This window comes from Myxocyprinus asiaticus, chromosome 13 (genome assembly GCF_019703515.2).
Source record: "Myxocyprinus asiaticus isolate MX2 ecotype Aquarium Trade chromosome 13, UBuf_Myxa_2, whole genome shotgun sequence".
In the NCBI taxonomy this organism is placed as follows: domain Eukaryota; kingdom Metazoa; phylum Chordata; class Actinopteri; order Cypriniformes; family Catostomidae; genus Myxocyprinus; species Myxocyprinus asiaticus.
Genome location: NC_059356.1, coordinates 15767392 through 15780097, shown reverse-complemented (window position 1 = coordinate 15780097; position 12706 = coordinate 15767392). Strand labels below are relative to the sequence as shown.

General features: G+C 39.2%; 1 protein-coding gene across 2 annotated transcripts in view; it reads left to right on the top strand.

Annotated features, from left to right (window-relative positions):
• Window positions 1–8992: 8992 nt before the first annotated feature.
• The window catches only part of LOC127449950 (inactive rhomboid protein 1-like), a 69863-nt gene continuing 66149 nt past the window's right edge, over window positions 8993–12706 (top strand). Inside the window, exon 1 of one of the 2 annotated variants that reach the window (XM_051713597.1) lies at window positions 8993–9388. The gene's annotated coding sequence lies outside the window, so the exon portion shown is untranslated. The remainder of the gene's footprint in view (window positions 9389–12706) is intronic. The other variant, XM_051713598.1, reaches the window with a different exon arrangement.

The window sequence follows — 12706 nt, the reverse complement described above, 5'->3', positions numbered from 1 at the left end:
ACAACAGACTGTTAAATATGATAGTTCTGTTAACCAAACTAGGGTCGGGTTACAATGGGGGTTAATCTCGCAAGAGTTTTACAGCATGATGGTTTGTTCACACAAATGCCAACTGACCACAGAAATAGTTCATCACATTAACTTTGGACATGTTCAACTATGTTTGACAACCAGAAAATGTCCAAATAGGCCAACTTTCTTCTTAAATTTAAAGAAATATTATTTTATAATTTAAAGCCTAACAAATGTATTTTGTGTTAGCTTGAAAGGTGTTCTTTTGCTCTCTTCCGTAAAGGGATAGTTCACCCAAAAATGAAAATTCTCTCAACATTTAATCATCCTCATGACATCCCAGATGTGTATGACTTTCTTTCTTCTGCAGAACACAAATGAAGATTTTTAGAAGAATATCTCAACTCTGTAGGTCCATACAATACAAGTGAATGGTAGCCAGAACTTTGTAAAAATCACATAAAGGAAACATAGAAATAATCCAAAAGACTCTAGTGGTTCAATCAGTATCTTCAGAAGCGATCTTCAGTCAATCTCCACTGTAAACTTTCACATTCTTCTTCTGGCCATTTTGGTGATTTGCATTATTCAGGCATATCACCCTCTACTGGGCAGGGAGGAGAATTTATGTTAAGAACTGACTTAAATATTGATCTGTTTATCACCCACACCTATCATATTGCTTCTGAAGATGTGGATTAAACCACTGGAGTCATATGGATTACATTTATGTTGTCTTTATGTGGATTTTGGAGCTTCAAAGTTCTGGCCACCATTCACTTGCATTGTGAGGACCAACAGAGCTGAAATATTCTGTTCGACAGATGAAAGAAAGTCAAACACATCTGGGATGGCATGATGGTGAGTAAATTATTAGAGAATTTTCAATTTTGGGTGAACTATCCCTTTAAACTAAATCCACCTGATTTGAAATGTTGTCACATAATGCAATAGCATTTGTTCTCTTTAGTTTGTGACTTTAGTGTCCATTTACATTTTGAGGTCAGTGGATGTAGCGCATCAAAATATACATTGGTGTTTGTGAATTAATGGCAGATCATTAAACTTCACTTTGTCGCTCCTTGAGGAAAAGTGCTGAGATGCTGTACTGTTAACTAAATCCAGGTTTTCTCATTTTGCGTCAATTTGTTTTTAATGTCTTTAATGCAGAGCAGGGTCTGATTGAAATTACAGCTGTAAGATTTATTTTGGATTATTCTTTTTTTATGAAAAGATCATTTATGATGTGAATAATTGCACATTTTTGTTTCTATGATTCCTTTTCATTTTAACATTATTCAGATTTAATGATTATTGCATTGTAAATGTGATTGAATTGGCACAGTGGCCCATGCACAGAGAGGAAATGAGAAAAATGGAGATAGAGGGTTGAAGTCATGTGTGAATGGCATGATTGAAAGTACTATGAAATTATATTTTGCTTAAAGAAAATGCTATTTTTTGGATAAAAATAAATTTTTCCATTGTGACAATTAAGCACAGTCTGTTAAAAAGAAAAATCTGTATTACATTAATATGAATCTGATGATAATAATTTTTTAGAATAATGGGAATTACAAATTCCCAAAAAGTAAAACTTATTATCTTCCTGTGCATGTGCAAGTGATGCAAGCTCTAAATTGTTATGGAAAAAAAAATAAAATAAAAAAAATATATATATATATATATATATATATATATATATATATATATATATATATATATATATATATATATAATGTCACAATGGAAAATTTCTGAATGCAAATGCAATGCAAAATACTGTATATTACTTTATTTTTAATTTTAATTAAGGGTAAAATTGAGCCTGGACTTGTTTGATTTGCCTCGTGTTCTGTGACTGCACATGCACGCTTTTATTTTGTGCTATGACAGTAAATTATTCGTGTCTGCATGCATGACTCAAACCCTTCCGAGGTCTGGAGCCCTTCATCTTACTCTTTCACCTTTTACACAGCTCTTTTCTTCAATATCTAAGTGCCACATGGATGTCTGATTAATACTGAGTTGTCACTCTTCATGCCTCCTTCCTTTGTAAACCAAGACCAACGGTAACTTCAGTAGGACAACGTTCTTTATGTACACTTCAGAACTGAGATTTGCTCCTGCAGTTTTCAGGAAGATTAACACCAGAGGAAATCCTTTATGGCTCGTCTGACTCTGTTCCTTGTGTTCTTGTGTTCAAGCCTTTTATCTGGGACTGATTGATGGGGCTTCAGCAGAGCTTGAGTGCTCTCCCAGCTTTGCTACTGGAGTCAAATCAGATCCCGTGCCCTGGCCTCAGTCCTCCCTTTGCATCTTGTGCGACCCACAGGAATATTTCAGAATCTATTCATAACTGCTGGCCCATGGTAGAGCAATCAGATGTTCCCTGTGAGCCTCCTACACAATGCATGTTTTTAAGGGGCACATGTACTCTATTTTGTTAAATATTTGTTCTCCCAAAAATTTTAATTCATCATTTACTCCCCCTCACACTGTTCCAAACCCATATTTTTCTTTCTAACATGGAACAGGAGATGGTTCACAGAAAGCCTGAGCTGCTCTTTTCCTAAATGGACATAAAAGCACCATCAGTGTAGTCCATTCAACTTGTGTGCTATATTCTAAGTATTCTGAAGCAATATGACAGCTTTGTGTGAACAACAGACTAAAACAAAGGTCTTTAGTAGATGAAAATCTCCCCTTCTGCTGTAAAGTTTCGAGGTGAAATTTCCACTGTGTGGCGCTAAAAGCGAGTGAAATGTTCTTACAAATGAGTTTCAAATCAACAACACCGACCTCCTTATCTAAAACCTAAACCAAACCGATAGTGTCATTAAAAGCAAATGTGAGGTGAAAAACGCAATTGCTGAAGTGCTTCTATATGACATTTTTGGCTCATATGTTGACTTGTGTGCTCTTCTGGATTTGTACCCCGGCCAAAATCAGTTGTGCTACTGTGCAACTTGATCACACTCAAATAAGCTTGTAAATATAGTTGGCTATTGTAACAGGTAAAGGACGGGCAAGGAGGAGGCGGGAACCAGCTGACCAGTCAACATAAAGTTTTAACGCAAAACTCAACATAAAACATAAACAAACACACACATATAGCGCGGCTGCGTGCATCTCTCTCTCTCTCGAACTGGCGTCTCCGGCTTCCCTTTATCTCGCTCTCCTGCTGATCAGCTGATTCAGCACCAGCCATGCACTCTCATGGCCTGGCCACGCCCTCCTCCTTGTCACACTCCTCCCCCTACCCGATTCAGGCCGGGGCACCACCAGACTGACCTACACCTCCACGATCCCTGGTGGACGGAACCACTCCTCCCATTCTCGGCGGACGAAAGCAATTCTTCCGGCTCTCGGCGGCCGGCAGCAACCCTTCCGTCTCCAGGCAGATGGCCGTGGCTGCTCCTTTGGGTGGATGGCATCGGCGAGGACTCCGCAACAGCGCATCCCTCCTCCCTCCCAGGTTTCGGCACCACTGCAACAGTTAAAGGATGGGCAAGGAAGTGGCGGGAACCGGCTGAACAGTCAACATAAAGGTTTAATGTAAAACTCTACTTAAAACAACATAAAACAAACATGGACACACACAACGCATGCAGCGCTGTCGCGTGCGTCTCTCTCTCGAACTGGTGTCTCCAGCTACTCTTTATCTCACTCTCCCGCTGATCGGCCCAGCCACGCCCTCCTCCTTTTCACAGTTATGTAATGCAATTCAAATATATCACCTTACAAGTCATGTGCTAAATTAAGTGTTTAGACGTCATAACATAACATTGTTTGAGCAGTGCGCAAAGTGTTTATGAATCTGCTGTTTTACTCATGATTTGTGTGAAAGTGAATTAAAGTAATTGTTATAGCATCTCTAATGGTTATTTCTCCAGGAAATTGTTGCCATGCACGCAAGGAACCATGCAAAAATCATTTGGCAAAATTGTAACATGATTCTGCGAGACCAGGTTGGATGTTTAATATCATTGACAACAAACCTGACAGAATGCTAATTCTCAAAATGGCCAAATATAGGAGAATTGTCCGATTAATCAACCCTCACTAGAAGTCACCCAATTTTATTTAAATTTTTTTAAGATGTACTCCTGCTATTGCTCTCGCACTGAGTGGAGTGAGGCAGCATGTACCCCTGAGGCTTTGAGTAATGGCCAACATGCTGATCAGCTCATACTCTCTGGCATACAGTACAGGTACATGCAGCTCCTCTCAAGACTTTGAAACTTGCCTCCTGCTATGAATGTAACTGCATCCTGTAATGTAGTAGCGTAGTAGTGCATGACCTGTCACCCACTGGCAGTACAACAAAAGTTACACATGGGATATTTGCCCTTGTGGTGCCAAAGCCACAGTGCATTAACCTGCTTGTCACATTGAATGGCTGGCCCAAACCCAACTCTAGACTTTCAGTGACACATGGAAAACTCCCGCTGTATGTCCCTCTGAGGATTAGTGTTTGTTGATGGACTTGCTGATACCTGGCAGAGTCCCTGTGGTCTCGGTTAGAGGGTATTCTTCAGCCAGGAGCGGAACAGAAACTCGTGCCAAACTGCAATATCCTGAGAAACCTACCTGGCTCCCACACTTGTCATCACCCTTTGAATCCAAAGCATTTCAATAATTGAACCTTTCCACTCAAAGGCCCCTTTGTGAATATGAACTTGCACAGAAAGTATTCTACACCCTAAAGAAGCTTTTTGTGCTGTAAAATCTCAAATTCAGAGCCCTTCACATAAAGTACAGTACTAATCAAAAATGACATTCATTATTAGTGTTTAGTAGTTGTGTAGGTTGTAGAGTTGAAATCAGCAGGAACATGGTGACACAATATAATATCTAAACGGGTCACGATAAAACAATATTGTGATTTTTTTTTAATGTTTAGTGTATTACTATTCAAAATTGTGATATAAATTGAGCCCTTTTAATCGCTTATTTCTCATTCATCTTCTTTAAACACTTGTGCTTTCTGCAGTATTTCATTGTAAAGCCATAGTACCAAAGGTGCGTAGTGCAGTCAAGCTGTTCGAAGGATCTCTCATTCAAAATGAAAAAGTTATAGACTTTTGATCGAGGAATAGAAATAATTGAGTGACCATTGGCCTAATGCCACATTGTGTGTCATCTCTCTTTTTTCCCCCAAATGTATTAATCTAAAAAATGAGTGAATTGCACAATAAACTGTATAAGCAATAAAGGTTCTGATGGCAGGCACTGATCATGATAAGATACAGATTTCAAATGTCACGAACAATCTGATTTTTCTCAGTTCATACTAGATTTAATGTGGATGGACAATCAGGTCATGAGGCCATGTGGATAAATGAACACGCAAGCCTTATAGCCATTCTGGAAAGTCCCCGGAGGCAAATACGGGAAGAATATCAACAATGTCCAATGAGAAAATGAAATGCTACGCATGTCAATGCAATCTCTGTTTCTTGAATTTGAACTCTGCACTTGAGGAGCAACCTGCTGTCCTGAATTAATAACATCTCAACTTCATCCTCCTGCTCAGGAACCCAACATCAGGGTAGTGATATCAGAATGAATCTTTTCCAAGAAGTCAATAAACTTGAACAACCACAAATGCTTCTTTACTTTGTGTTTAGTCAGTACTCATTGCAGTCATGAAGAACTGAAGATAACAAAAGTCAGTCTGTGAATTTCATTAATGCTGCCCTGATTAATCATTTACTAAAACATTTTACAACAGCAGTGAAGTGTGTGGCTTTGCTAACATTAGTTACATTTCAATGTGTCCCTTTAAATACAGACCATACTTTTTTAAATCAACAAATCTCCCTGATGACTTTGATAATTTAATGTCATATTTTAATAGCTACAGTTTGACAACTGCAGTAATAAGTGCTGTCAGCCAGTGCATGTTGTTACATTTCACTTTCACAATGCTGTAAGAACAGCATTTTTCAAAATTACTTTGTTTTCAAACAAAAGAGATAGTCCCACCCCTAACTCACGCCATTGGTCAAGTCAGTGTAATTATGTTTGTATTAGGAGTGCACCGATTTATTGGCCACCGATCTAAATCAGCCGATCTTTGTCTTAAATCTGTGATCGGCCACTCGTGCCTAGATTCAGGGTCAATCTTTTTTGCAGCACACAGGGACTCTATTGAATGAGCGCTTGCTCAGCCCTTGAAGCATACAGTGTGGCCAAAGTGTGAGTTGTTCTCTAAGCATTTGCAATTCTGTGTGCAATTCTAAGCATTCGCAAATGTAAACTTTCAGACATGCTGTAATTTAGATGAATCTGCTAGTTTGTTTTAAAACATGTGTAAGAATAACATGTGTATGAATATTTTCTAGAGTCATTATGGTAGTAATTCTGACTCACAGCACAGTGAGCATGGAGAGTATAAAGAGACTGCAAACGGGCATAAAAACAAATTAAACAACAAATAAACATTCAAATACAAATCTGTGTTTACGTGATGTAATGTCAGTTGTGACAATCAAATGTGTCAGGTAGGTATAGCAGCAGGCCAGAGATCTCCAAATGGGGGTGAAATCTCCAAAATAGGTTGTGGGTTCCCCAAAAGGGGGCGGGGTTACTCCAAAAGGGGCGTGGTTACTCCAAAACGGGTTTGCAGGAACTCCAAAAGGGGGCGACACCTCCAAAGAAGGTTAGGGCTAGGGAAGGCATTAGGTGGGGCTCCCTATATCTTTGCTGGCAGTTCGGAGCTTCCACCCCTTTTTGGAGCTCTGACTGCAGCTATACTCTACTCCACTGTGTGGAGCGATAGAGACTGTTTGAGCGATCATGAGCACTTTCAGCTTCACTCCCTTCAGCATGAGCGCTCTCGGTGTCATTTAAACAAGTGTGCTCTCCAGGTGCTCCCAGATGCACCTTTTCGATACAGACATCGCCTGCCAGTCCACTCAAGAACACACATTAGCTGAACCAGCCTGAAAACGTATGTTTTTTTAGTGCGATCTGAGCTAAAGAAGCACAATTTATGATACAATTTTTTCCGATTTTTCTGCTGATCTGAAATATGTTCTTTGATCGTAATCTTGACTAACCGTTTTGGAGACTCTTTTCCTACTCAAGTATACAGGGGCTGTACTTTTATGCCGCTTGTTTACATTGAAAATAGCTGCCCGGTAGTGTTCTAAAGATGGCCGCCGAGTGCACAAACTTCCCTTTAAAGGGTCTTTGGTTAAATCAATAAAAGCTGTTTATAGCAACCTACCAGAATAACACATTCAGTTTAAAAGGATAGTTCACCCAAAGATGAAAATTCCCTCGTCATTTACTCATCCTCATGCCATCCCGGATGTGTATGACTTTCTTTCTTCTGCAGAACACAAACGAAGATTTTTTAATCTCTGTAGGACCATACAATGCAAGTGAATGGTGATTAGCACTTTAAAGCTCCAAAAAGCACAGACAGTTATAGTAAAAGTACTCCAGTGGTTAAATTGATGTCTTCTAAAGTGATTGCTATCGCTTTGGGTGAGAAACAGATCAATATTTAAGTCCTTTTCACTATAATTGTTTACTTACTGATGCTCCAATGTGCGTTCATGAGAGGACCGAGTTCACACAGTCTCTCGTGTGACGCAGGCATGTTGGCATGTTCACGCATGAACTGACATGATACAACCAGAAGTGCAGCTCGATTTGTTTACAAGAGAACGCTGTTCACAAACTTCATTGGTTTTGCTTTCATTTTAACATACCATCACGTGAGAGGCAGCGTATCGGAAGTAACCAATTATAGTGAAAAGAAATTAAATAATGATCTGTTTCTCACCCAAAGCAATCGTCTCTTTAGAAGACATTAATTTAACCACTGGAGTCATATGGATTACTTTTATGTTTACTTTATGTGCTTTTTGGAGCTTTAACGTGCTAATCACCATCCACTTGCATTGTATGGACCTACAAAGCTGAGATATTCTTCTGAAACTTCGTTTGTGCTCTGAAGAAGAAAGAAAGTCATACAGATCTGTGATGGCATGAGGGTGAGTAAATGATGAGAGAATTTTCATTTTTGGGAGAACTATTCCTTTAAGATGGGAAAAATATTCAATTCTCAGAATAGTGTGAAAACAAAAAAAAATTCACTCACTGGAACTCCTTTACTGAACACCATTATTAGATAATTAAAGACTTTACACTCTTATTGGATGGATCAAATTAAAATAGCATGCTTTTTAGTGTGTTTGATGGAGTTATGGTAAGATGTAATTTATGAAGTGAATAAATGTAAATTTTCAGGAAAAAAAAGCATTTTCATTAAAACCTGTTCCCTTACATAGTTTGTTAGCTGACACCTTTGTCTACAAATATATGTATTTCAAATTAATTTAGTCTAAAAAAAATAAGATTTAAAAGAATGTTCCGGGTTCAATACAGTTTAAGCTCAATCGACAGCATTTGTGGCATAATATTGATGTAATGAGTAATGATTGTACGGTGAGGTAGGCCTGTTTAGCTTAAGTATTTGAGATTAATTGTACATAAAATAAGTACATATATGTACATATATATGGCCATAATTATTCTGCGCGGTGGGCACTGCCATTGAAACTGACTGCAGCGGAAGTTGTTTTACACGAAGGCCTATTCACGCTGTCAGCTAATGTTTTGGCAGTGCAAGACACACTGAAATAAGTGGGTTTATTGTGAATTAAGGTAGCTGCCTGGTATAAAGGAAGAAAGAAGCATGTGGGTAATTTCACAAGTGTATCATGTGGTCTCTGAACTTCTGATCATGAGCTCATCCACGCCCCCTCAGCGGCTGACAATACAACACGCCTTATCTAAATCTAAGTGAATGAGTATATTTGCATCACTGTTTATGATCAACGTATTAAATATTAAACTCAGACAGTAACTAAAACTTCCCCGTAACAATATCTCACGACTTAAAGAAAGCTGAGAGGAATTCCCGTGTGTCTTTAACAGACCGTCCTCGAGACTTCCCTCTGCTTAGTCACGCCTGTGCGGTCACACACACAGATACTGCCGACTCTCGGTCGACACGGGCGGGGCTCCCGGTCCATGAAACTGAATTACCGGCAGACCAAAACTTAACTTACCCCCCCGAGCTGGTCTCTGTCTGTGTGTCGTGCGTGCGTGGGAATGTGGAAATTCACATTGAACAATCACACGAACTACTCGAGAATGTCTTCTCATTGGATTGTATCACCGAAAGACTGAGATACTTTGACATCTGCGGCTGTATATTCTTTTGCGTATGTTGGCCGCTTAAACGTCGGGCAAAATGAAATAAACATAAACACCTTCGATTATTAACAGGCATCTGGAGATTTCAGCTATTAGGCTTTTCACGTCAATTGAAGTGCTTGTGAATCGAATAAGGGTATGTAACCATCTCTTTCATACCGTTTCATTTTCAGTTTTTGCTCTGTTGGTGATTAATGCATGCCAATGCAATGAACAGACCGGCGTAATTCACCGCAGAGCGTCGTGATAGCAACGCATCTACAGTATCAGCATCAAAATAATGGTTTTTTTTTTTTTTTTCTTCTTCTTCTTCTTCTTCTTCTATTTAACACGCGTGTTATTACGCGTTTATCCGTCCGTCTCAACGCCAAATAATTTTACGGATACTTAACTGCATAAATCCATGAACTTGAACTTGACGGTATCGGTGCTGTTTTTAATCACGAGGCATCTCGTGGAGGCGCGCGCTGTTCCGTGTCTACATACGTGCAGTCCAGTTAACGTGAAATAAGCTTCACGGCCGAAGGGTATTTCATATAGCATGATTTTACAGAACTCTTGGTGTTTTTGCAGCTCAGATATGCGTTTCAAAATGCTGCCATGGATGCATTTGTTGTCGTAGGGGTGTTTACAGTGCTTAACATATGTTTGCCTTTTCCCACACGTATGTAGTCTTGAGTTGCCTTGAGTAATGCAATACTCGAGTAATAGCAAGTCACTTATTTCCTGCACTGTCCACTGTGGCATTATAACGTCATCTGACGTTTATTGATGCCCCTCCTATATTTTTATTTTTTATCAGCAGATAATGTAATTACCAATATTTCAGATGCATGCAGTCTGTTTGCCTTTTAGGGGATCTCTGTGGCTTCGGGCCCTTCTTATGAGACATTTACTGGCCTGCATCTAAATCAGTACCACTGTGAAACATGATCTGTCATGTTTATGCATGCATATTTAAAAGAGATAGTCAAAAATATAAGCAGTCTTAGTTTATTTGGAGAGTGGGAGCTCCTGTTCTGACTTGTGCTGCATGTAGTTGTGCGAGGTGCCCCTGGCTCATTTCCACATCCCGCTCCAGCTTGTGTTCGCAATGCTTTCAAAACATTATCTCACTCTGGGGATCATCATTCATGGTGATGTAACAAGCCAGATTAAGCAGGCCTCGATTGACTGTCGTCATTATGCATCGCAGGTGTGCTCCAACTGGGCTCTAGGTCGGCCCTGTATTGCAGAAAGACAGGGGAGGTTGGTGCTGGAGCAGGTACTGTACGTGCTGCAGGTGCCTGGAAGAAATTGAGAAGAGTGATCATGTGTGGATGAGTCACAGGGCTGTGTGTGTGTGTGTGTGTCTGTCTGAATGACTGTCTGTCTGTCTAGCCAAGAGTGGATCACTTTCATGACATTTCTATCAAGCTTCCCCTTTTAAATACATCTCTGGCATAGAAAAAGTTTAAAGACCCTATGAAATCAAAATTGCAGTTTTATGCATTTTAGTTAGGGGTGGAAATGAGAACCAGCTCTTGATCAGAATTGGACCCATTGGAGAAAAAAAAAAATCTAGGAACCGGATGATGCTCACGACTTTGACAGTTGACGGTTCTCGAATGTGCATTGTTCTGCCAATGTGGACGCAACACTGATACCATTCAGCGGCACTGCAACACCGCTACTAAATCAGCAATGCAAAACATATGATACAGTGTAGAGACTACATTTGTACTACAACCAATGTAGTCCGATTCACGAACAAATGAATATTATGAGTCGGTTCTTTTGAATCTATAGTGTGAAACATACAGCGAGACCAACGTAGCCCGTTTCCTTAATGAATGACTCTTATGAGTTGGTTCCATCAAATCTAAGGCGCAAGACGTACAGCGAGACCAGTGTAGCCTGATTCCCAAACAAATGACTCTTAAAGCCTCAATATACCTCCGTAGAAGTTCTTCTTCGTTCTTTGTTCAGGGGTAAAAAGAAGTTCTAAACAGCCAAGCAACGGTATACTGTTTATCAGATTCTAGGCTATACATTTATATTGAAATAATGTGTACTTACAGGTTAGTGTTTCTTTACAAATTAAAGAGTACTCCAATTAGTTGAGGTAAAGACATTTAAATCTGATTATGCAAAAAAACAACACTGGTATCAGATCTGGATCGGTATTGGCCGATACTGAGATTTCAGACACCGGAATTGGAACGGAAGAGAAAAAGTGGTATCAATGCATCCCTTACCCTGATACCATTGCAAAGATGAGTGTATAAAAGTGTTAATGTGCAGAACAAAGATAAGGCAATGATGATAGAGGCATATCTTACTTTAGACAGATGTGTGAATGGCTTTTGCTGCAGATGGAACATGAATGAATTGGCACTTGAGAAGATTTGAGATTTGATTCCTTTAGTAGACTAAAAAATTTTTTTTTTACATGACATGGTCTTGAAAAATGTCTCTAAGCAAATCATCGTACAGATGTAGGTACATTTGCACCAGCTCGCTAATAACTCTGCACATCGATGTGTTCATGTTGACTCATTTTCACTCACTGAACAACGTAAACAAAATTAGCCATCGGCCTCAAGGTAGGTGGAGCTCCAGGTCACACCTACCAATGACGTGGACCAATGACAGTAAGAAGGTTTAGCAGCCGATAACATTTTTTCCTAAAAGTTTGCCCCAACGAGCTGTTACGAACCACCAAAACGAAATAAAAAAAAAAAAGTATTTTCGGCCAGATTTTCTAAATGACATCACACCCGTTCTTTCTTCGATTTCGTAGGAAGAATATCGAGGCTTTTATAAGTTGTTTTTTTTTAATCTAAACAAAAACTTACAGCGAGACCTGTGGCCTGTTGCACAAAGCTAGTTGAAAAAACTCAAAGTTTCAGAGTAAGTTTCAGGTTGACAAAACCAGATAGATCCAAACCGGTTTAGATTGGGTTCTGCGATCTCAAGACTCTCACTACAAACGTTCTCTGTAAACTCAGAGTTAGGGTTTGCCACGAACAGCCAAAGGGTGAAGCTTTGAGAGAGTCTGCGCGATTTACTTCTCGCGAGACATTCAGTGTGATTTACGTCTCCACTGAAGATCAAGAGATCATTATGAAAATACAAAGAATTTGAAAATGTCCTCAACAAGAAACCCAGCTTCTGCCGCAAAAGAAATGAAAAGCTAAATATGATGTGTAATTGAATTTATATGGTTCTCAATAAGAACACACAAGCAGCATAAAAATCTATATATTTATTTAAAAAGTAAAACCTTTTATATCCATTGAAATTAAAAGCCTAATATAATTTAATAAAGTGCAAGCCATGTCACTTTGTGTGATAGTCTACAATATAATTTTAACCAGTAGGTTTGTACTCACAATAAATGCATATCTAAAGTGTGAGAATCACCTAATGAACACCTCTGCAAAAAAACTTTTCCAGTATTCTCCAGTACTGT